General features: G+C 53.5%; 14 non-coding genes across 14 annotated transcripts; all 14 read left to right on the forward strand.

Annotated features, from left to right (window-relative positions):
- Positions 1-6348: 6348 nt before the first annotated feature.
- TRNAA-AGC lies at positions 6349-6421 on the forward strand. The gene has a single exon. It is a non-coding gene; the product is annotated as a tRNA-Ala (tRNA).
- A 745-nt stretch (positions 6422-7166) lies between these two features.
- On the forward strand, positions 7167-7260 carry TRNAY-GUA. Its single transcript has 2 exons — positions 7167-7203; positions 7225-7260. It is a non-coding gene; the product is annotated as a tRNA-Tyr (tRNA).
- Positions 7261-8387: 1127 nt separating this feature from the next.
- On the forward strand, positions 8388-8460 carry TRNAA-AGC. Its single transcript has one exon. It is a non-coding gene; the product is annotated as a tRNA-Ala (tRNA).
- A 748-nt stretch (positions 8461-9208) lies between these two features.
- TRNAY-GUA lies at positions 9209-9302 on the forward strand. Its single transcript has 2 exons — positions 9209-9245; positions 9267-9302. It is a non-coding gene; the product is annotated as a tRNA-Tyr (tRNA).
- Positions 9303-11237: 1935 nt separating this feature from the next.
- On the forward strand, positions 11238-11331 carry TRNAY-GUA. Its single transcript has 2 exons — positions 11238-11274; positions 11296-11331. It is a non-coding gene; the product is annotated as a tRNA-Tyr (tRNA).
- Positions 11332-13278: 1947 nt separating this feature from the next.
- On the forward strand, positions 13279-13372 carry TRNAY-GUA. The gene is made up of 2 exons: positions 13279-13315; positions 13337-13372. It is a non-coding gene; the product is annotated as a tRNA-Tyr (tRNA).
- A 1126-nt stretch (positions 13373-14498) lies between these two features.
- On the forward strand, positions 14499-14571 carry TRNAA-AGC. The gene has a single exon. It is a non-coding gene; the product is annotated as a tRNA-Ala (tRNA).
- A 748-nt stretch (positions 14572-15319) lies between these two features.
- TRNAY-GUA lies at positions 15320-15413 on the forward strand. Its single transcript has 2 exons — positions 15320-15356; positions 15378-15413. It is a non-coding gene; the product is annotated as a tRNA-Tyr (tRNA).
- Positions 15414-16539: 1126 nt separating this feature from the next.
- On the forward strand, positions 16540-16612 carry TRNAA-AGC. The gene has a single exon. It is a non-coding gene; the product is annotated as a tRNA-Ala (tRNA).
- A 745-nt stretch (positions 16613-17357) lies between these two features.
- TRNAY-GUA lies at positions 17358-17451 on the forward strand. Its single transcript has 2 exons — positions 17358-17394; positions 17416-17451. It is a non-coding gene; the product is annotated as a tRNA-Tyr (tRNA).
- A 1127-nt stretch (positions 17452-18578) lies between these two features.
- On the forward strand, positions 18579-18651 carry TRNAA-AGC. The gene has a single exon. It is a non-coding gene; the product is annotated as a tRNA-Ala (tRNA).
- A 744-nt stretch (positions 18652-19395) lies between these two features.
- Positions 19396-19489, forward strand: TRNAY-GUA. Its single transcript has 2 exons — positions 19396-19432; positions 19454-19489. It is a non-coding gene; the product is annotated as a tRNA-Tyr (tRNA).
- A 1125-nt stretch (positions 19490-20614) lies between these two features.
- Positions 20615-20687, forward strand: TRNAA-AGC. The gene has a single exon. It is a non-coding gene; the product is annotated as a tRNA-Ala (tRNA).
- A 754-nt stretch (positions 20688-21441) lies between these two features.
- Positions 21442-21535, forward strand: TRNAY-GUA. The gene is made up of 2 exons: positions 21442-21478; positions 21500-21535. It is a non-coding gene; the product is annotated as a tRNA-Tyr (tRNA).
- Positions 21536-21647: the final 112 nt, after the last annotated feature.

Genomic DNA, 21647 nt, shown 5'->3' on the forward strand with positions numbered 1-21647 from the left:
GGCTTCCATGTTCTTGCTTTCAAAGCCCTTTTCAGCTCTGCCCTAACCCTCATCTCAGATCTGATCTGTTGTGAATCCCCCCTCAATGCCTCCACTCTGCCTTTGATGCCAGTCTCATTGCCCCATGTGAGTGCGGGGAGTGACCCCATACACTGCTGGGGGAATAGCTGCTTATATACACTGTGTGCCAAGAAAAAAAATGCTTTTAATAAATTGGGCCAAACTCAGATTTGTTGGCAGCAGGTGCCACTTCAACACTGGGTCTGCATTGGGCCCTGTGTGTTTTCCTTTAGAAACAGAAAGGTTCCAATTTCGGATGCAGATAAAAAGCTAGGAAGTAACCATACCCGAAGCCCTTTGGTGCTGTTGTGTAGCATTATCTTTCATTTCTTCTGTCCACACCTTCACAATCACCAATAATTGGCAGCCCTGTCAGAAAGGCCAAGAAGTGAATGGGCATGAAGACTGAATTGCCGTCTCATCCACAGATGTGGCTAGTCCTTTCAAATCAGAATTTAGGTATATTGGCAGGGCAGAGGTGAACACATTACTCTGCATGTACTGTAGCTAAACAGAGGACTTCATTTTCTGGGGCTATCAATACAGCTGCTTGTATCAACATTACATTTATTTCTTATGGCTGGAATTTCCAAAGAAGCCTAAGAGAACTAAGTGCCTGACTCCTATTGACTTTTAATGAGGGAGGGTGCCTAACACCCAGAGATCCCTTCTTGAATCCCAGTGAAAAGCATTTGTGATTTTTTTATATTAAGCCTTTAACATTTAAGATGTGGCAGGGGAGTCCCACTCTCTGTAGCATGTGAGGATGAACATTTTCAGAGCAGTGCATGGAATTTTAGTTCCATGACTCCCAGTGACTTCTTTTAATGGGGAGTCATGTGGCTCAAATTCTGTCCACAGCTTGGGAAATTCAGGGGGGGGGGGGGGGGAGTTGTTACAGATTGCAGAGTCACATGTCAATGTACAGAAATGGAAATACTAATAGTTTAGCATCAGTAGGTGGCAAACCTGAATCACAGTGTTAGATTCCTTTCCAACCGCAATAATTTAGCAGTGATTTCTGAGAAGGAAATAACAAAAAGTACTTGCAAAACTGAAAAGCTTTTGTGGAGAATGAAAATGTTTATAATAATTTAGAAGGATTGTTATATAGATGAGGCTTAGAAAACTCATAGTATCAAAATTACATGCAGCAAGCTGAAATAGGCATAAAGATTGCAGAATAAAAGAAACAGAAGCAGTTCACTTGACAAATGTGAAATCTTTCTTGGTATTATAGAAAGGCTAAATGATCTTAATCATATCAACTACTGGCTTGCAGCCAGAATCTTTGTGAAAGGTATGAACAATGTACTAAATTATCCACAACTTTAAAAACCTCCATAAGACTAAATAGGGTTCAAGTATTCTTTTTATTTTTTAAGAGATGAAAGTTATCACCAGCATATTGTTGCCATGTTCAATTTAGTTTCAAATATGAAACACTCATTAGGTTGAAAATGCATCCAGGTTTGTAAAAATTACAAGTAGGTAATTGATTTATGGTTAATAATGATTTCAAATACATGGTATACTTCTTTTGCCTAGTCTTATCCATCCAAAGAAAAGTATTTCAGTTCTTCATATACGGTTAGTTTATGGGATCTATGACAAATCATGCCTATGAGGGGAAAAATGGTTGAGTGGGAGAAGGAGACACACAGGTATGGTGGGGGCCAAGGTTTTCAGAAGTGGCTATTGGTTGGGTGTGTGGCCGGAGACATATTGGGCTTGCATGTCTGAATTGCTGAGCACCTACCACTCTAGCTCAGGTCAATGGAAGCTGTGAGTGCTCAGCACTTCTGAAAATCTGGCCCATGCTGTTACCAACTGAGCTCCCAGAATTACAATCTGCTTTTTAAAATGTTACCCTAGGGTAGTAGGCAGTTCATACCAATATACAGCAAGACTTATTGGTGTATGTTAATATTGGTTGAAGATGAAGGTAGTGATATTATGTTGCTAGAGGGTGGGGCTGTTTAGTTTTTGGCTTGTAAAAAAATGTGTATTTTTTTCAAATAAAGGTACCAGGCCAGAAACTTATTTTTAAAACCAGATAAGTGTCAGATTACACTAGTGGGTTTGTATATATGAAAAACAAACACCCAACCCTATAAGGGATCAAATAAATTTAACAAAAAATTTCAGGCAGGAGTTTCCAGTTCTAAGCAGTAACAGTAATCACAAGCATATGTCACTTAATGTCTTCTTGTGTGTCCCTTGTTACAGACTCTGACCAGACTCTCTGCAGAGCTACAAGTCTGCATTGGCCGCTATAATGGCTAGTACTAGAAACTGGACCAGGACCTTCTGAACTAAAAGCATGAATTGCTACAGCTTGAGCTAATGAGGTAGGCAGTCAATCCGAGAGCTGGACCAGCCCCATATCCTGTGTGGATCAGGCACAGAGCTGGGGCTGGAGAGGAGCTGGGAGCATAGGGAAGGATCCTCCCGAAGCTGGGTCATGGGGTCAGGACCCTGTATGCAGTGATGAGCTGCTAAAAATCTTAACAACCGGTTCTCTATAAAAAGTTCTGATTTAAGAGATGTGCCAGAGCATGTATTTTTTGTACCAATAGGGTTACCATATGTCTGTCTTTTCCTGGGAGGAATTTTTAAATTTTAAAAATTCCGCCCAGACAGCAATTTAAGAACCAAAAAGCTGGACATGTCCAGGAAAATACAACTGTATGTTAACCCTACGTAAAGTTCTTTTTTAAAAAGATGGGCCTGAACTAGAAATGAGCTCCTTTTCACATGTGTGGGTCCCCGCCACTCCCTTGGGGTGTGCTAGGGTGACCAGATGTCCCTATTTTACAGGGACAGTCTCAATTTTTGGGTCTTTTTCTTATATAGGCTCCTATTACCCTCACCCTCTGTCCCGATTTTTCACACTTGCTGTTTGGTCACCCTAGGATGTGCACATGTGTGGGTCCCAGCTGCTCCCTGCCCCCCCTCATTGAAGCAGGCGTGCAGGGTTAGTGCCCTGAGAATTGCAGGGCACCAGTGGACATGGGGCTGGCTGCAGACAGGGGCGTGGGGCAGGGTTAGCTGGAGGCAGGGAGTGTGACACGGGCTGGCTGTAACAGGGGCTGGCTGTGGGTAGGTGATGCAGACAGGGGCTAGCAGGGGGCAGCTGCGGGCAGAGGGTGGCTGTGGGCAGAGAGTGGCTGCGGGTGGCTGTGGAAGGGGCGGCTGCGGGCGGCTGTGGCAGGGGCTAGCTGCAGGTGGCTGCGGCTGGGGGTGGCTGCGGCTGGGGGTGGCTGCGGGCAGCAGGGGCAGGAGCTGTGGCAGGGGCTGTGGCAGGGGGTGGCTGCAGCTGGCTGTGGGCAGAGAGTGGCTGCGGAAGGGGCTGTGGCAGGGGCTGGCTGTGGGTAGGTGATGCAGACAGGGGCTAGCAGGGGGCAGCTGCGGGCAGAGGGTGGCTGTGGGCAGAGGGTGGCTGCGGGTGGCTGTGGAAGGGGCTGTGGCAAGGGGTGGCTGCGGGCGGCTGTGGCAGGGGCTGTGGCAGGGGGCAGGGGCTAGCTGCAGGTGGCTGTGCCAGGGGATGGCTGCGGCTGGGGGTGGCTGCGGGTGGCTATGCCAGGGGGTGGCTGTGGGCAGCAGGGGCAGGAGCTGTGGCAGGGGCTGTGGCAGAGGGTGGCTGCGGAAGGGGCTGTGGCAGGGGCTGTGGCAGAGGGTGGCTGCGGAAGGGGCTGTGGCAGAGGGTGGCTGCGGAAGGGGCTGTGGGGGCAGGAGCTGCGGCTGTGGGCGGCGGGGGCAGGAGATGCAGGTACTCACATGCGGGGAGCGGCTGGGAGCAGCCCAAGCAGCCGGACGCAGCCGGGGACCCACCAGGCAGCAGCAGGAGCCCCAGGGCCAGAGGTCCGAGGAGCAGCAGCAACTGGGCCAGGAGGCAGCCCACATGGCTCCCGCAGCAAAGCGCAGCGCCCCCCTGTGGCCGGGAGGAGGAGTTACACCCTTCCAGCCAGAGCCTGTCAAAGCTTCCCTCGCAGGGAAGCCAGTTATCAAGCGGTTCTAAAACCACTTCTAAATTTAACAACCGGTTCGTGCGAACTGGCTCCAGCTCACCCCTGCCTGTATGACAGTAGTTCTCAAACATTAGTACTGGTGACCCCTTTCACATAGCAAGCCTCTGAGTGCAACCCCCCCACTTATAAATTGAAGGCACTTTTTTATATTTTGTGGCAGAGCTCTGATCTTGTCCCTGTGGGTCCCCACACTTCTAGGCAGTTTATGCTAGCCTCAGAGGCTCACTGTGACCCTCCACTTAGCCCTTCTCTCTCTAGGGCCAGGGTACAGTCTACTGAGCCCTTTTCATCATAAGCCAGCAAGGAGGTTGGTGAGAGAATTCCCACAGTCTCTGTTGTCCCTACAGGCTTATTCAAGAACAGTTGAACCTCCTGTCCTGATAGGGGCCTGTATTCCCTTCCCAGGAGATGTTTCTGTAGCAGCAGGTTGGGGGCAACCTAGGTCCACCAGGTTCCAGCCCAGGGACCCTAATGGCAGAAACTGTTGGCAGACAACCTTTCACTGCCAGAGTTGCTAAATTTCCCTGGGCCACTTCCCCACAGCTCCCCAACTTGTCTCTCTCAATGGCTTCTTCACCGTTACCTCAGGGCTCCCTTTCAAGTGGTTTCAGGATGTCTTCATTACCCAACCCTTCAGCCACTCTTCTTCTCCTCTGGCTCTTTTTGGCCTCAGTGGAGTGAGCCCTTTTATAGTATCAGAGGGGCCTTAATTAGAGTCAGGTGCTTAACAGCCTCACCTGACTCCTTGCAGGTTAATTGAAGTCAGGTGTTCTCAATAGCCTGGAGCAACCCCTGCTCTGGTCAGTCAGGGAACAGAACACTGCTTATCCAGTGGCCAGTATATCTGCCTTCAACTACTCTGCTGTTCCCAACTGGCCTGGGTCTATCACACTATGCTTATTTTCCAGCAAAATAATATGCTTGTACATTAAAAGTTTAGCATAATTAGTTAAATTAAAGTATAGCTTTGATTTAACTGCAAAAAAAAATTACTCTGCTGTTCCCAACTAGTCTGGGTCTATCATAATTTAACACCACTATAAATGTTAGAGGCAAAGCAGAGTTTGGGGTGGAGGCTGACAGCTCATAACCTCCCATATAATAACCTCATGAGCAACTGAAGGAACCCAACCCCGAGTTTGAGAACTACTGCTGTAAGACTTACTGGACTCTTTGCCCAGCAGTTTTAGCTCCCAGTACTTCCCCTTACCAATCTGAAAGAGATCACCAACTTCCAGTTCCCATTGGCAGCTTCCATGGGGTGCCATGGCTTTCATTCAGCCACCCATTGAAAGAGGAATGAGAGGGCTGGCAGAATCTGCTTGGAGGAGGAGAGAAAGACCCCCCGGATTGCAGTCACAGAATGCAGAGGCAGGACTTGGAGCCAGGCTGGAACACAAGGTGAGGGGGTGGGAAGGGGGCTTCTACTCAGGAGCAGAGAAGTAGGTGCTCCTGTCATGTCAGGTTGAACCCCGCAGGCAGAGAGGGGAAGCCGAAGACCCTGAACTCTGACCACGGTGCTCCTTGATAAAGAACCATGGATGGGTGCACAGATTGCCCTCTCCAAACACCAGACCTACAGGCTCAACCGCTTGTGTGCGCTGCTGACGGCGGGCTGTTATGCTCATCGTTGTAGCAATGTGTGCGTGTCAACGGTTTGCTCTCTCTTTGTCCATCTTTCCTCCGCGTCATAGAGCTCAGTTTATGGAGTAGTGTGAGGGCGCGGCTCCATTTCTTTCCTTTCCATCACATTTGTAGAGCTGGGATTTCTTCTTGGGCAACCGCGATCGCACAGAGTGTGTAAGAGGCTTCTGGCGGAGAATTGCTACAAACCCGATCTCGCGGGATTTCTGTCAAGTTGCTGCCGGGCTATCCGTACATAATCTGAAGCTTTGCTGTCCTTGGCCTGTGCACCGAAGAGGCGCCGTGAGGCAAGGAGGCGAGTGGACCCCTTTATTTTGCTGGTTTTGCTCTTCTTGTTGTCATGAACGGAGGCGTTAGGTACGTGTGGGTGTGCAAGGCATGGGCGTGTGTGAGTTTCTCTGCTGGTCTCTGGAAAGGTGTATTTTGTTGAAAGGCAAGAAAGGGGAGCAGCGTTGTTTGCTATGTCCCGTGTCCTTGTTGAGTGGAGGTCCTTTTACGCTTGCCCAGCACCTTGGAAAGGTAGTTTGTTTTGCGGTGTGAAGAGATCTCTGGAATGGGTTTGCGCTGAGTTGACAGTGGGTGGCGGAGGGGGTGAGGTACATTGTGGCTCTCTGGGGAATTAGCTCAAGTGGTAGAGCGCTCGCTTAGCATGTGAGAGGTAGCGGGATCGATGCCCGCATTCTCCAAGCTGCTGCTCTTTCTTTCCCACCCACATACACCCTTGATGTCTGCACAGAAAGGAGTGGTCTGTTCCACGCTTGGCTTTGCGGCGAGCCTTTCGTCCTGGGGCAGCTTCTCTTTCAGAAGCCTGTGTGTCTGAGTTCTTTTCTTTTGCGAGTCTCGTTCTTAGTGTTTGTTTTTCCTGAGGTAGGCGCGGGAGGCCGAGTCGGGTGTGAAAGGGTGGGAGTGGGAACGTGTCCATTATTGGCCAAGGGGACGGGAAATGGGCTGAGAAGACGTTGTGTTTGCAAAGGCCTCTTTGGAGCCAGGCAGGAGGCTTCGGCGTCGGACGGGTTTTCCGTTGCACCACCGTCCCTATTGTGGGTGGGAATCAGGGCTGGGGTCCCAGCGGTGTGCTGCGCGTGCTTGAGACAATCCGGGGTCCCTTGTGGGTCAGCGGGGGGAGGCGGCGTCCCGGGTAGAGGGCAGGGCTAGCGTCGCGCCCCCGGCGTTGCGTTCTTCCCTTGCGGCGTTGTCTTCGTGCCATGCCTGTTAGGGAGCCTTTGAGCGGTATATGTGTGCGGGCTTCCCGTTGGGTGAATTGAGGGTAGACTAGGCGGCCACCCGGGGCAGCCGTGAGGATGAAGGGATAGGTGCGTGTGACTTATTCCTTTCAAGGGCTGGGCACGGGCAAGCCTATAATTAGCAGTTAGTGCCAGTGGCACTTCTGCCTGACACCTTGAGTCACTCTGGGCCCTTTGTTCCTGTCTTCCTTCGATAGCTCAGTTGGTAGAGCGGAGGACTGTAGGCGTAATTAATTCTCCTGGGAATCCTTAGGTCGCTGGTTCAACTCCGGCTCGAAGGAAGTGGCTTTTGTTTCCTTCGTGACACGCTCTTCTTTGGAGCTCCCACTCTGGCCATTGCCGTGTTTTACTCCATTCGTGCGAGACTGGCCGTTGGAAATCTGCTGCATTTAAAGCACCACTTGCCGCTACTTTCATCTACCACACCTGCTTCCAAGGACCTAGGCCACAGTTTACGCCTTTAGAGGCAGAGCTCCTTTTTCTTCGCCCTCCCGCGCTCACAGCGTAGACATCTAGCTATGGATGTCAGGCTTCAGAAGTGCCATTTATCCCCCTGGTAGCCCGGGGCGCCTTTGTCATAAAATAGCCTGTCCGTAGCTATGTCCCCAAGCTGTCTTCGGTGTTTTTTGCATGGGGCAGAGGTGCCGGGGGGACTGAGTTTCTGGTGGCAGAGGGAGGAACGTAAGGGGAAACGAAAAGGCCCTTTAGTGGCTGAGAGTTCCTCGTCCTTCGGGCTCAACCGCTTGTGTGCGCTGCTGACGGCGGGCTGTTATGCTCATCGTTGTAGCAATGTGTGCGTGTCAACGGTTTGCTCTCTCTTTGTCCATCTTTCCTCCGCGTCATAGAGCTCAGTTTATGGAGTAGTGTGAGGGCGCGGCTCCATTTCTTTCCTTTCCATCACATTTGTAGAGCTGGGATTTCTTCTTGGGCAACCGCGATCGCACAGAGTGTGTAAGAGGCTTCTGGCGGAGAATTGCTACAAACCCGATCTCGCGGGATTTCTGTCAAGTTGCTGCCGGGCTATCCGTACATAATCTGAAGCTTTGCTGTCCTTGGCCGGTGCACAGAAGAGGCGCCGTGAGGCAAGGAGGCGAGTGGACCCCTTTATTTTGCTGGTTTTGCTCTTCTTGTTGTCATGAACGGAGGCGTTAGGTACGTGTGGGTGTGCAAGGCATGGGCGTGTGTGAGTTTCTCTGCTGGTCTCTGGAAAGGTGTATTTTGTTGAAAGGCAAGAAAGGGGAGCAGCGTTGTTTGCTATGTCCCGTGTCCTTGTTGAGTGGAGGTCCTTTTACGCTTGCCCAGCACCTTGGAAAGGTAGTTTGTTTTGCGGTGTGAAGAGATCTCTGGAATGGGTTTGCGCTGAGTTGACAGTGGGTGGCGGAGGGGGTGAGGTACATTGTGGCTCTCTGGGGAATTAGCTCAAGTGGTAGAGCGCTCGCTTAGCATGTGAGAGGTAGCGGGATCGATGCCCGCATTCTCCAAGCTGCTGCTCTTTCTCTCTCTCTTTCCCACCCACATACACCCTTGATGTCTGCACAGAAAGGAGTGGTCTGTTCCACGCTTGGCTTTGCGGCGAGCCTTTCGTCCTGGGGCAGCTTCTCTTTCAGAAGCCTGTGTGTCTGAGTTCTTTTCTTTTGCGAGTCTCTTTCTTAGTGTTTGTTTTTCCTGAGGTAGGCGCGGGAGGCCGAGTCGGGTGTGAAAGGGTGGGAGTGGGAACGTGTCCATTATTGGCCAAGGGACGGGAAATGGGCTGAGAAGGCGTTGTGTTTGCAAAGGCCTCTTTGGAGCCAGGCAGGAGGCTTGGCGTCGGACGGGTTTTCCGTTGCACCACCGTCCCTATTGTGGGTGGGAATCAGGGCTGGGGTCCCAGCGGTGTGCTGCGGCGTGCTTGAGACAATCCGGGGTCCCTTGTGGGTCAGCGGGGAGGCGGCGTCGGGTAGAGGGCAGGGCTAGCGTCGCGCCCCCGGCGTTGCGTTCTTCCCTTGCGGCGTTGTCTTCGTGCCATGCCTGTTAGGGAGCCTTTGAGCGGTATATGTGTGCGGGCTTCCCGTTGGGTGAATTGAGGGTAGACTAGGCGGCCACCCGGGGCAGCCGTGAGGATGAAGGGATAGGTGCGTGTGACTTATTCCTTTCAAGGGCTGGGCACGGGCAAGCCTATAATTAGCAGTTAGTGCCAGTGGCACTTCTGCCTGACACCTTGAGTCACTCTGGGCCCTTTGTTCCTGTCTTCCTTCGATAGCTCAGTTGGTAGAGCGGAGGACTGTAGGCGTAATTAATTCTCCTGGGAATCCTTAGGTCGCTGGTTCAACTCCGGCTCGAAGGAAGTGGCTTTTGTTTCCTTCGTGACACGCTCTTCTTTGGAGCTCCCACTCTGGCCATTGCCGTGTTTTACTCCATTCGTGCGAGACTGGCCGTTGGAAATCTGCTGCATTTAAAGCACCACTTGCCGCTACTTTCATCTACCACACCTGCTTCCAAGGACCTAGGCCACAGTTTACGCCTTTAGAGGCAGAGCTCCTTTTCTTCGCCCTCCCGCTCACAGCGTAGACATCTAGCTATGGATGTCAGGCTTCAGAAGTGCCATTTATCCCCCTGGTAGCCCGGGGCGCCTTTGTCATAAAATAGCCTGTCCGTAGCTATGTCCCCAAGCTGTCTTCGGTGTTTTTTGCATGGGGCAGAGGTGCCGGGGGGACTGAGTTTCTGGTGGCAGAGGGAGGAACGTGGGGAAACGAAAAGGCCCTTTAGTGGCTGAGAGTTCCTCGTCCTTCGGGCTCAACCGCTTGTGTGCGCTGCTGACGGCGGGCTGTTATGCTCATCGTTGTAGCAATGTGTGCGTGTCAACGGTTTGCTCTCTCTTTGTCCATCTTTCCTCCGCGTCATAGAGCTCAGTTTATGGAGTAGTGTGAGGCGCGGCTCCATTTCTTTCCTTTCCATCACATTTGTAGAGCTGGGATTTCTTCTTGGGCAACGCGATCGCACAGAGTGTGTAAGAGGCTTCTGGCGGAGAATTGCTACAAACCCGATCTCGCGGGATTTCTGTCAAGTTGCTGCCGGGCTATCCGTACATAATCTGAAGCTTTGCTGTCCTTGGCCTGTGCACCGAAGAGGCGCCGTGAGGCAAGGAGGCGAGTGGACCCCTTTATTTTGCTGGTTTTGCTCTTCTTGTTGTCATGAACGGAGGCGTTAGGTACGTGTGGGTGTGCAAGGCATGGGCGTGTGTGAGTTTCTCTGCTGGTCTCTGGAAAGGTGTATTTTGTTGAAAGGCAAGAAAGGGAGCAGCGTTGTTTGCTATGTCCCGTGTCGTTGTTGAATGGTGGTCCTGTTACGCTTGCCCAGCACCTTGGAAAGGTAGTTTGTTTGCGGTGTGAAGAGATCTCTGGAATGGGTTTGCGCTGAGTTGACAGTGGGTGGCGGAGGGTGAGGTACATTGTGGCTCTCTGGGAATTAGCTCAAGTGGTAGGCGCTCGCTTAGCATGTGAGAGGTAGCGGGATCGATGCCCGCATTCTCCAAGCTGCTGCTCTTTCTCTCTCTCTTTCCCACCCACATACACCCTTGATGTCTGCACAGAAAGGAGTGGTCTGTTCCACGCTTGGCTTTGCGGCGAGCCTTTCGTCCTGGGGCAGCTTCTCTTTCAGAAGCCTGTGTGTCTGAGTTCTTTTCTTTTGCGAGTCTCTTTCTTAGTGTTTGTTTTTCCTGAGGTAGGCGCGGGAGGCCGAGTCGGGTGTGAAAGGGTGGGAGTGGGAACGTGTCCATTCTTGGCCAAGGGACGGGAAATGGGCTGAGAAGACGTTGTGTTTGCAAAGGCCTCTTTGGAGCCAGGCAGGAGGCTTCGGCGTCGGACGGGTTTTCCGTTGCACCACCGTCCCTATTGTGGGTGGGAATCAGGGCTGGGGTCCCAGCGGTGTGCTGCGGCGTGCTTGAGACAATCCGGGGTCCCTTGTGGGTCAGCGGGAGGCGGCGTCGGGTAGAGGGCAGGGCTAGCGTCGCGCCCCCGGCGTTGCGTTCTTCCCTTGCGGCGTTGTCTTCGTGCCATGCCTGTTAGGGAGCCTTTGAGCGGTATATGTGTGCGGGCTTCCCGTTGGGTGAATTGAGGGTAGACTAGGCGGCCACCCGGGGCAGCCGTGAGGATGAAGGGATAGGTGCGTGTGACTTATTCCTTTCAAGGGCTGGGCACGGGCAAGCCTATAATTAGCAGTTAGTGCCAGTGGCACTTCTGCCTGACACCTTGAGTCACTCTGGGCCCTTTGTTCCTGTCTTCCTTCGATAGCTCAGTTGGTAGAGCGGAGGACTGTAGGCGTAATTAATTCTCCTGGGAATCCTTAGGTCGCTGGTTCAACTCCGGCTCGAAGGAAGTGGCTTTTGTTTCCTTCGTGACACGCTCTTCTTTGGAGCTCCCACTCTGGCCATTGCCGTGTTTTACTCCATTCGTGCGAGACTGGCCGTTGGAAATCTGCTGCATTTAAAGCACCACTTGCCGCTACTTTCATCTACCACACCTGCTTCCAAGGACCTAGGCCACAGTTTACGCCTTTAGAGGCAGAGCTCCTTTTTCTTCGCCCTCCCGCTCACAGCGTAGACATCTAGCTATGGATGTCAGGCTTCAGAAGTGCCATTTATCCCCCTGGTAGCCCGGGGCGCCTTTGTCATAAAATAGCCTGTCCGTAGCTATGTCCCCAAGCTGTCTTCGGTGTTTTTTGCATGGGGCAGAGGTGCCGGGGGGACTGAGTTTCTGGTGGCAGAGGAGAGGGAACGTAAGGGGAAACGAAAAGGCCCTTTAGTGGCTGAGAGTTCCTCGTCCTTCGGGCTCAACCGCTTGTGTGCGCTGCTGACGGCGGGCTGTTATGCTCATCGTTGTAGCAATGTGTGCGTGTCAACGGTTTGCTCTCTCTTTGTCCATCTTTCCTCCGCGTCATAGAGCTCAGTTTATGGAGTAGTGTGAGGGCGCGGCTCCATTTCTTTCCTTTCCATCACATTTGTAGAGCTGGGATTTCTTCTTGGGCAACCGCGATCGCACAGAGTGTGTAAGAGGCTTCTGGCGGAGAATTGCTACAAACCCGATCTCGCGGGATTTCTGTCAAGTTGCTGCCGGGCTATCCGTACATAATCTGAAGCTTTGCTGTCCTTGGCCTGTGCACGAAGAGGCGCCGTGAGGCAAGGAGGCGAGTGGACCCCTTTATTTTGCTGGTTTTGCTCTTCTTGTTGTCATGAACGGAGGCGTTAGGTACGTGTGGGTGTGCAAGGCATGGGCGTGTGTGAGTTTCTCTGCTGGTCTCTGGAAAGGTGTATTTTGTTGAAAGGCAAGAAAGGGGAGCAGCGTTGTTTGCTATGTCCCGTGTCCTTGTTGAGTGGAGGTCCTTTTACGCTTGCCCAGCACCTTGGAAAGGTAGTTTGTTTGCGGTGTGAAGAGATCTCTGGAATGGGTTTGCGCTGAGTTGACAGTGGGTGGCGGAGGGTGAGGTACATTGTGGCTCTCTGGGAATTAGCTCAAGTGGTAGAGCGCTCGCTTAGCATGTGAGAGGTAGCGGGATCGATGCCCGCATTCTCCAAGCTGCTGCTCTTTCTCTCTCTCTTTCCCACCCACATACACCCTTGATGTCTGCACAGAAAGGAGTGGTCTGTTCCACGCTTGGCTTTGCGGCGAGCCTTTCGTCCTGGGGCAGCTTCTCTTTCAGAAGCCTGTGTGTCTGAGTTCTTTTCTTTTGCGAGTCTCTTTCTTAGTGTTTGTTTTTCCTGAGGTAGGCGCGGGAGGCCGAGTCGGGTGTGAAAGGGTGGGAGTGGGAACGTGTCCATTATTGGCCAAGGGGACGGGAAATGGGCTGAGAAGACGTTGTGTTTGCAAAGGCCTCTTTGGAGCCAGGCAGGAGGCTTCGGCGTCGGACGGGTTTCCGTTGCACCACCGTCCCTATTGTGGGTGGGAATCAGGGCTGGGGTCCCAGCGGTGTGCTGCGCGTGCTTGAGACAATCCGGGGTCCCTTGTGGGTCAGCGGGGGGAGGCGGCGTCCCGGGTAGAGGGCAGGGCTAGCGTCGCGCCCCCGGCGTTGCGTTCTTCCCTTGCGGCGTTGTCTTCGTGCCATGCCTGTTAGGGAGCCTTTGAGCGGTATATGTGTGCGGGCTTCCCGTTGGGTGAATTGAGGGTAGACTAGGCGGCCACCCGGGGCAGCCGTGAGGATGAAGGGATAGGTGCGTGTGACTTATTCCTTTCAAGGGCTGGGCACGGGCAAGCCTATAATTAGCAGTTAGTGCCAGTGGCACTTCTGCCTGACACCTTGAGTCACTCTGGGCCCTTTGTTCCTGTCTTCCTTCGATAGCTCAGTTGGTAGAGCGGAGGACTGTAGGCGTAATTAATTCTCCTGGGAATCCTTAGGTCGCTGGTTCAACTCCGGCTCGAAGGAAGTGGCTTTTGTTTCCTTCGTGACACGCTCTTCTTTGGAGCTCCCACTCTGGCCATTGCCGTGTTTTACTCCATTCGTGCGAGACTGGCCGTTGGAAATCTGCTGCATTTAAAGCACCACTTGCCGCTACTTTCATCTACCACACCTGCTTCCAAGGACCTAGGCCACAGTTTACGCCTTTAGAGGCAGAGCTCCTTTTCTTCGCCCTCCCGCGCTCACAGCGTAGACATCTAGCTATGGATGTCAGGCTTCAGAAGTGCCATTTATCCCCCTGGTAGCCCGGGGCGCCTTTGTCATAAAATAGCCTGTCCGTAGCTATGTCCCCAAGCTGTCTTCGGTGTTTTTTGCATGGGGCAGAGGTGCCGGGGGGACTGAGTTTCTGGTGGCAGAGGGGAGGGAACGTAAGGGAAACGAAAAGGCCCTTTAGTGGCTGAGAGTTCCTCGTCCTTCGGGCTCAACCGCTTGTGTGCGCTGCTGACGGCGGGCTGTTATGCTCATCGTTGTAGCAATGTGTGCGTGTCAACGGTTTGCTCTCTCTTTGTCCATCTTTCCTCCGCGTCATAGAGCTCAGTTTATGGAGTAGTGTGAGGGCGCGGCTCCATTTCTTTCCTTTCCATCACATTTGTAGAGCTGGGATTTCTTCTTGGGCAACCGCGATCGCACAGAGTGTGTAAGAGGCTTCTGGCGGAGAATTGCTACAAACCCGATCTCGCGGGATTTCTGTCAAGTTGCTGCCGGGCTATCCGTACATAATCTGAAGCTTTGCTGTCCTTGGCCTGTGCACCGAAGAGGCGCCGTGAGGCAAGGAGGCGAGTGGACCCCTTTATTTTGCTGGTTTTGCTCTTCTTGTTGTCATGAACGGAGGCGTTAGGTACGTGTGGGTGTGCAAGGCATGGGCGTGTGTGAGTTTCTCTGCTGGTCTCTGGAAAGGTGTATTTTGTTGAAAGGCAAGAAAGGGGAGCAGCGTTGTTTGCTATGTCCCGTGTCCTTGTTGAGTGGAGGTCCTTTACGCTTGCCCAGCACCTGGGACAGGTAGTTTGTTTTACGGTGTGAAGAGATCTCTGGAATGGGTTTGCGCTGAGTTGACAGTGGGTGGCGGAGGGGGTGAGGTACATTGTGGCTCTCTGGGGAATTAGCTCAAGTGGTAGAGCGCTCGCTTAGCATGTGAGAGGTAGCGGGATCGATGCCCGCATTCTCCAAGCTGCTGCTCTTTCTCTCTCTCTTTCCCACCCACATACACCCTTGATGTCTGCACAGAAAGGAGTGGTCTGTTCCACGCTTGGCTTTGCGGCGAGCCTTTCGTCCTGGGGCAGCTTCTCTTTCAGAAGCCTGTGTGTCTGAGTTCTTTTCTTTTCGAGTCTCTTTCTTAGTGTTTGTTTTTCCTGAGGTAGGCGCGGGAGGCCGAGTCGGGTGTGAAAGGGTGGGAGTGGGAACGTGTCCATTATTGGCCAAGGGGACGGGAAATGGGCTGAGAAGACGTTGTGTTTGCAAAGGCCTCTTTGGAGCCAGGCAGGAGGCTTCGGCGTCGGACGGGTTTTCCGTTGCACCACCGTCCCTATTGTGGGTGGGAATCAGGGCTGGGGTCCCAGCGGTGTGCTGCGCGTGCTTGAGACAATCCGGGGTCCCTTGTGGGTCAGCGGGGGGCGGCGTCCCGGGTAGAGGGCAGGGCTAGCGTCGCGCCCCCGGCGTTGCGTTCTTCCCTTGCGGCGTTGTCTTCGTGCCATGCCTGTTAGGGAGCCTTTGAGCGGTATATGTGTGCGGGCTTCCGTTGGGTGAATTGAGGGTAGACTAGGCGGCCACCCGGGGCAGCCGTGAGGATGAAGGGATAGGTGCGTGTGACTTATTCCTTTCAAGGGCTGGGCACGGGCAAGCCTATAATTAGCAGTTAGTGCCAGTGGCACTTCTGCCTGACACCTTGAGTCACTCTGGGCCCTTTGTTCCTGTCTTCCTTCGATAGCTCAGTTGGTAGAGCGGAGGACTGTAGGCGTAATTAATTCTCCTGGGAATCCTTAGGTCGCTGGTTCAACTCCGGCTCGAAGGAAGTGGCTTTTGTTTCCTTCGTGACACGCTCTTCTTTGGAGCTCCCACTCTGGCCATTGCCGTGTTTTACTCCATTCGTGCGAGACTGGCCGTTGGAAATCTGCTGCATTTAAAGCACCACTTGCCGCTACTTTCATCTACCACACCTGCTTCCAAGGACCTAGGCCACAGTTTACGCCTTTAGAGGCAGAGCTCCTTTTCTTCGCCCTCCGCGCTCACAGCGTAGACATCTAGCTATGGATGTCAGGCTTCAGAAGTGCCATTTATCCCCCTGGTAGCCCGGGGCGCCTTTGTCATAAAATAGCCTGTCCGTAGCTATGTCCCCAAGCTGTCTTCGGTGTTTTTTGCATGGGGCAGAGGTGCCGGGGGGACTGAGTTTCTGGTGGCAGAGGGAGGGGAACGTAAGGGGAAACGAAAAGGCCCTTTAGTGGCTGAGAGTTCCTCGTCCTTGGGCTCAACCGCTTGTGTGCGCTGCTGACGGCGGGCTGTTATGCTCATCGTTGTAGCAATGTGTGCGTGTCAACGGTTTGCTCTCTCTTTGTCCATCTTTCCTCCGCGTCATAGAGCTCAGTTTATGGAGTAGTGTGAGGGCGCGGCTCCATTTCTTTCCTTTCCATCACATTTGTAGAGCTGGGATTTCTTCTTGGGCAACCGCGATCGCACAGAGTGTGTAAGAGGCTTCTGGCGGAGAATTGCTACAAACCCGATCTCGCGGGATTTCTGTCAAGTTGCTGCCGGGCTATCCGTACATAATCTGAAGCTTTGCTGTCCTTGGCCTGTGCACCGAAGAGGCGCCGTGAGGCAAGGAGGCGAGTGGACCCCTTTATTTTGCTGGTTTTGCTCTTCTTGTTGTCATGAACGGAGGCGTTAGGTACGTGTGGGTGTGCAAGGCATGGGCGTGTGTGAGTTTCTCTGCTGGTCTCTGGAAAGGTGTATTTTGTTGAAAGGCAAGAAAGGGGAGCAGCGTTGTTTGCTATGTCCCGTGTCCTTGTTGAGTGGAGGTCCTTTTACGCTTGCCCAGCACCTTGGAAAGGTAGTTTGTTTTGCGGTGTGAAGAGATCTCTGGAATGGGTTTGCGCTGAGTTGACAGTGGGTGGCGGAGGGGGTGAGGTACATTGTGGCTCTCTGGGGAATTAGCTCAAGTGGTAGAGCGCTCGCTTAGCATGTGAGAGGTAGCGGGATCGATGCCCGCATTCTCCAAGCTGCTGCTCTTTCTCTCTCTCTTTCCCACCCACATACACCCTTGATGTCTGCGCAGAAAGGAGTGGTCTGTTCCACGCTTGGCTTTGCGGCGAGCCTTTCGTCCTGGGGCAGCTTCTCTTTCAGAAGCCTGTGTGTCTGAGTTCTTTTCTTTTGCGAGTCTCTTTCTTAGTGTTTGTTTTTCCTGAGGTAGGCGCGGGAGGCCGAGTCGGGTGTGAAAGGGTGGGAGTGGGAACGTGTCCATTATTGGCCAAGGGGACGGGAAATGGGCTGAGAAGACGTTGTGTTTGCAAAGGCCTCTTTGGAGCCAGGCAGGAGGCTTCGGCGTCGGACGGGTTTTCCGTTGCACCACCGTCCCTATTGTGGGTGGGAATCAGGGCTGGGGTCCCAGCGGTGTGCTGCGCGTGCTTGAGACAATCCGGGGTCCCTTGTGGGTCAGCGTGAGGCGGCGTCGGGTAGAGGGCAGGGCTAGCGTCGCGCCCCCGGCGTTGCGTTCTTCCCTTGCGGCGTTGTCTTCGTGCCATGCCTGTTAGGGAGCCTTTGAGCGGTATATGTGTGCGGGCTTCCGTTGGGTGAATTGAGGGTAGACTAGGCGGCCACCGGGCAGCCGTGAGGATGAAGGGATAGGTGCGTGTGACTTATTCCTTTCAAGGGCTGGGCACGGGCAAGCCTATAATTAGCAGTTAGTGCCAGTGGCACTTCTGCCTGACACCTTGAGTCACTCTGGGCCCTTTGTTCCTGTCTTCCTTCGATAGCTCAGTTGGTAGAGCGGAGGACTGTAGGCGTAATTAATTCTCCTGGGAATCCTTAGGTCGCTGGTTCAACTCCGGCTCGAAGGAAGTGGCTTTTGTTTCCTTCGTGACACGCTCTTCTTTGGAGCTCCCACTCTGGCCATTGCCGTGTTTTACTCCATTCGTGCGAGACTGGCCGTTGGAAATCTGCTGCATTTAAAGCACCACTTGCCGCTACTTTCATCTACCACACCTGCTTCCAAGGACCTAGGCCACAGTTTACGCCTTTAGAGGCAGAGCTCCTTTTCTTCGCCCTCCCGCGCTCACAGCGTAGACATCTAGCTATGGATGTCAGGCTTCAGAAGTGCCATTTATCCCCCTGGTAGCCCGGGGCGCCTTTGTCATAAAATAGCCTGTCCGTAGCTATGTCCCCAAGCTGTCTTCGGTGTTTTTTGCATGGGGCAGAGGTGCCGGGGGGACTGAGTTTCTGGTGGCAGAGGGGAGGGGAACGTAAGGGGAAACGAAAAGGCCCTTTAGTGGCTGAGAGTTCCTCGTCCTTCGGGCTCAACCGCTTGTGTGCGCTGCTGACGGCGGGCTGTTATGCTCATCGTTGTAGCAATGTGTGCGTGTCAACGGTTTGCTCTCTCTTTGTCCATCTTTCCTCCGCGTCATAGAGCTCAGTTTATGGAGTAGTGTGAGCGCGGCTCCATTTCTTTCCTTTCCATCACATTTGTAGAGCTGGGATTTCTTCTTGGGCAACCGCGATCGCACAGAGTGTGTAAGAGGCTTCTGGCGGAGAATTGCTACAAACCCGATCTCGCGGGATTTCTGTCAAGTTGCTGCCGGGCTATCCGTACATAATCTGAAGCTTTGCTGTCCTTGGCCTGTGCACCGAAGAGGCGCCGTGAGGCAAGGAGGCGAGTGGACCCCTTTATTTTGCTGGTTTTGCTCTTCTTGTTGTCATGAACGGAGGCGTTAGGTACGTGTGGGTGTGCAAGGCATGGGCGTGTGTGAGTTTCTCTGCTGGTCTCTGGAAAGGTGTATTTTGTTGAAAGGCAAGAAAGGGGAGCAGCGTTGTTTGCTATGTCCCGTGTCCTTGTTGAGTGGAGGTCCTTTTACGCTTGCCCAGCACCTTGGAAAGGTAGTTTGTTTTGCGGTGTGAAGAGATCTCTGGAATGGGTTTGCGCTGAGTTGACAGTGGGTGGCGGAGGGGGTGAGGTACATTGTGGCTCTCTGGGGAATTAGCTCAAGTGGTAGAGCGCTCGCTTAGCATGTGAGAGGTAGCGGGATCGATGCCCGCATTCTCCAAGCTGCTGCTCTTTCTCTCTCTCTTTCCCACCCACATACACCCTTGATGTCTGCACAGAAAGGAGTGGTCTGTTCCACGCTTGGCTGCGGCGAGCCTTTCGTCCTGGGGCAGCTTCTCTTTCAGAAGCCTGTGTGTCTGAGTTCTTTTCTTTTGCGAGTCTCTTTCTTAGTGTTTGTTTTTCCTGAGGTAGGCGCGGGAGGCCGAGTCGGGTGTGAAAGGGTGGGAGTGGGAACGTGTCCATTATTGGCCAAGGGACGGAAATGGGCTGAGAAGACATTGTGTTTGCAAAGGCCTCTTTGGAGCCAGGCAGGAGGCTTCGGCGTCGGACGGGTTTTCCGTTGCACCACCGTCCCTATTGTGGGTGGGAATCAGGGCTGGGGTCCCAGCGGTGTGCTGCGCGTGCTTGAGACAATCCGGGGTCCCTTGTGGGTCAGCGGGGAGGCGGCGCCCGGTAGAGGGCAGGGCTAGCGTCGCGCCCCGGCGTTGCGTTCTTCCCTTGCGGCGTTGTCTTCGGGCCATGAGTGTTAGGGAGCCGTTGAGCGGTATATGTTGGCGGGCTTCCGGTGTGTGGTATTGAGGGTAGACTAGGCGGCCACCCGGGGCAGCCGTGAGGATGAAGGGATAGGTGCGTGTGACTTATTCCTTTCAAGGGCTGGGCACGGGCAAGCCTATAATTAGCAGTTAGTGCCAGTGGCACTTCTGCCTGACACCTTGAGTCACTCTGGGCCCTTTGTTCCTGTCTTCCTTCGATAGCTCAGTTGGTAGAGCGGAGGACTGTAGGCGTAATTAATTCTCCTGGGAATCCTTAGGTCGCTGGTTCAACTCCGGCTCGAAGGAAGTGGCTTTTGTTTCCTTCGTGACACGCTCTTCTTTGGAGCTCCCACTCTGGCCATTGCCGTGTTTTACTCCATTCGTGCGAGACTGGCCGTTGGAAATCTGCTGCATTTAAAGCACCACTTGCCGCTACTTTCATCTACCACACCTGCTTCCAAGGACCTAGGCCACAGTTTACGCCTTTAGAGGCAGAGCTCCTTTTCTTCGCCCTCCCGCTCACAGCGTAGACATCTAGCTATGGATGTCAGGCTTCAGAAGTGCCATTTATCCCCCTGGTAGCCCGGGGCGCCTTTGTCATAAAATAGCCTGTCCGTAGCTATGTCCCCAAGCTGTCTTCGGTGTTTTTTGCATGGGGCAGAGGTGCCGGGGGGACTGAGTTTCTGGTGGCAGAGGGGAGGGGAACGTAAGGGAAACGAAAAGGCCCTTTAGTGGCTGAGAGTTCCTCGTCCTTCGGGCTCAACCGCTTGTGTGCGCTGCTGACGGCGGGCTGTTATGCTCATCGTTGTAGCAATGTGTGCGTGTCAACGGTTTGCTCTCTCTTTGTCCATCTTTCCTCCGCGTCATAGAGCTCAGTTTATGGAGTAGTGTGAGGGCGCGGCTCCATTTCTTTCCTTTCCATCACATTTGTAGAGCTGGGATTTCTTCTTGGGCAACGCGATCGCACAGAGTGTGTAAGAGGCTTCTGGCGGAGAATTGCTACAAACCCGATCTCGCGGGATTTCTGTCAAGTTGCTGCCGGGCTATCCGTACATAATCTGAAGCTTTGCTGTCCTTGGCCTGTGCACCGAAGAGGCGCCGTGAGGCAAGGAGGCGAGTGGACCCCTTTATTTTGCTGGTTTTGCTCTTCTTGTTGTCATGAACGGAGGCGTTAGGTACGTGTGGGTGTGCAAGGCATGGGCGTGTGTGAGTTTCTCTGCTGGTCTCTGGAAAGGTGTATTTTGTTGAAAGGCAAGAAAGGGGAGCAGCGTTGTTTGCTATGTCCCGTGTCCTTGTTGAGTGGAGGTCCTTTTACGCTTGCCCAGCACCTTGGAAAGGTAGTTTGTTTTGCGGTGTGAAGAGATCTCTGGAATGGGTTTGCGCTGAGTTGACAGTGGGTGGCGGAGGGGGTGAGGTACATTGTGGCTCTCTGGGGAATTAGCTCAAGTGGTAGAGCGCTCGCTTAGCATGTGAGAGGTAGCGGGATCGATGCCCGCATTCTCCAAGCTGCTGCTCTTTCTCTCTCTCTTTCCCACCCACATACACCCTTGATGTCTGCACAGAAAGGAGTGGTCTGTTCCACGCTTGGCTTTGCGGCGAGCCTTTCGTCCTGGGGCAGCTTCTCTTTCAGAAGCCTGTGTGTCTGAGTTCTTTTCTTTTGCGAGTCTCTTTCTTAGTGTTTGTTTTTCCTGAGGTAGGCGCGGGAGGCCGAGTCGGGTGTGAAAGGGTGGGAGTGGGAACGTGTCCATTATTGGCCAAGGGGACGGGAAATGGGCTGAGAAGACGTTGTGTTTGCAAAGGCCTCTTTGGAGCCAGGCAGGAGGCTTCGGCGTCGGACGGGTTTTCCGTTGCACCACCGTCCCTATTGTGGGTGGGAATCAGGGCTGGGGTCCCAGCGGTGTGCTGCGGCGTGCTTGAGACAATCCGGGGTCCCTTGTGGGTCAGCGGGGGGAGGCGGCGTCCCGGGTAGAGGGCAGGGCTAGCGTCGCGCCCCCGGCGTTGCGTTCTTCCCTTGCGGCGTTGTCTTCGTGCCATGCCTGTTAGGGAGCCTTTGAGCGGTATATGTGTGCGGGCTTCCCGTTGGGTGAATTGAGGGTAGACTAGGCGGCCACCCGGGGCAGCCGTGAGGATGAAGGGATAGGTGCGTGTGACTTATTCCTTTCAAGGGCTGGGCACGGGCAAGCCTATAATTAGCAGTTAGTGCCAGTGGCACTTCTGCCTGACACCTTGAGTCACTCTGGGCCCTTTGTTCCTGTCTTCCTTCGATAGCTCAGTTGGTAGAGCGGAGGACTGTAGGCGTAATTAATTCTCCTGGGAATCCTTAGGTCGCTGGTTCAACTCCGGCTCGAAGGAAGTGGCTTTTGTTTCCTTCGTGACACGCTCTTCTTTGGAGCTCCCACTCTGGCCATTGCCGTGTTTTACTCCATTCGTGCGAGACTGGCCGTTGGAAATCTGCTGCATTTAA

The sequence above is a fragment of the Mauremys reevesii genome, linkage group 2 (assembly GCF_016161935.1).
Source record: "Mauremys reevesii isolate NIE-2019 linkage group 2, ASM1616193v1, whole genome shotgun sequence".
NCBI classification, from domain to species: domain Eukaryota; kingdom Metazoa; phylum Chordata; order Testudines; family Geoemydidae; genus Mauremys; species Mauremys reevesii.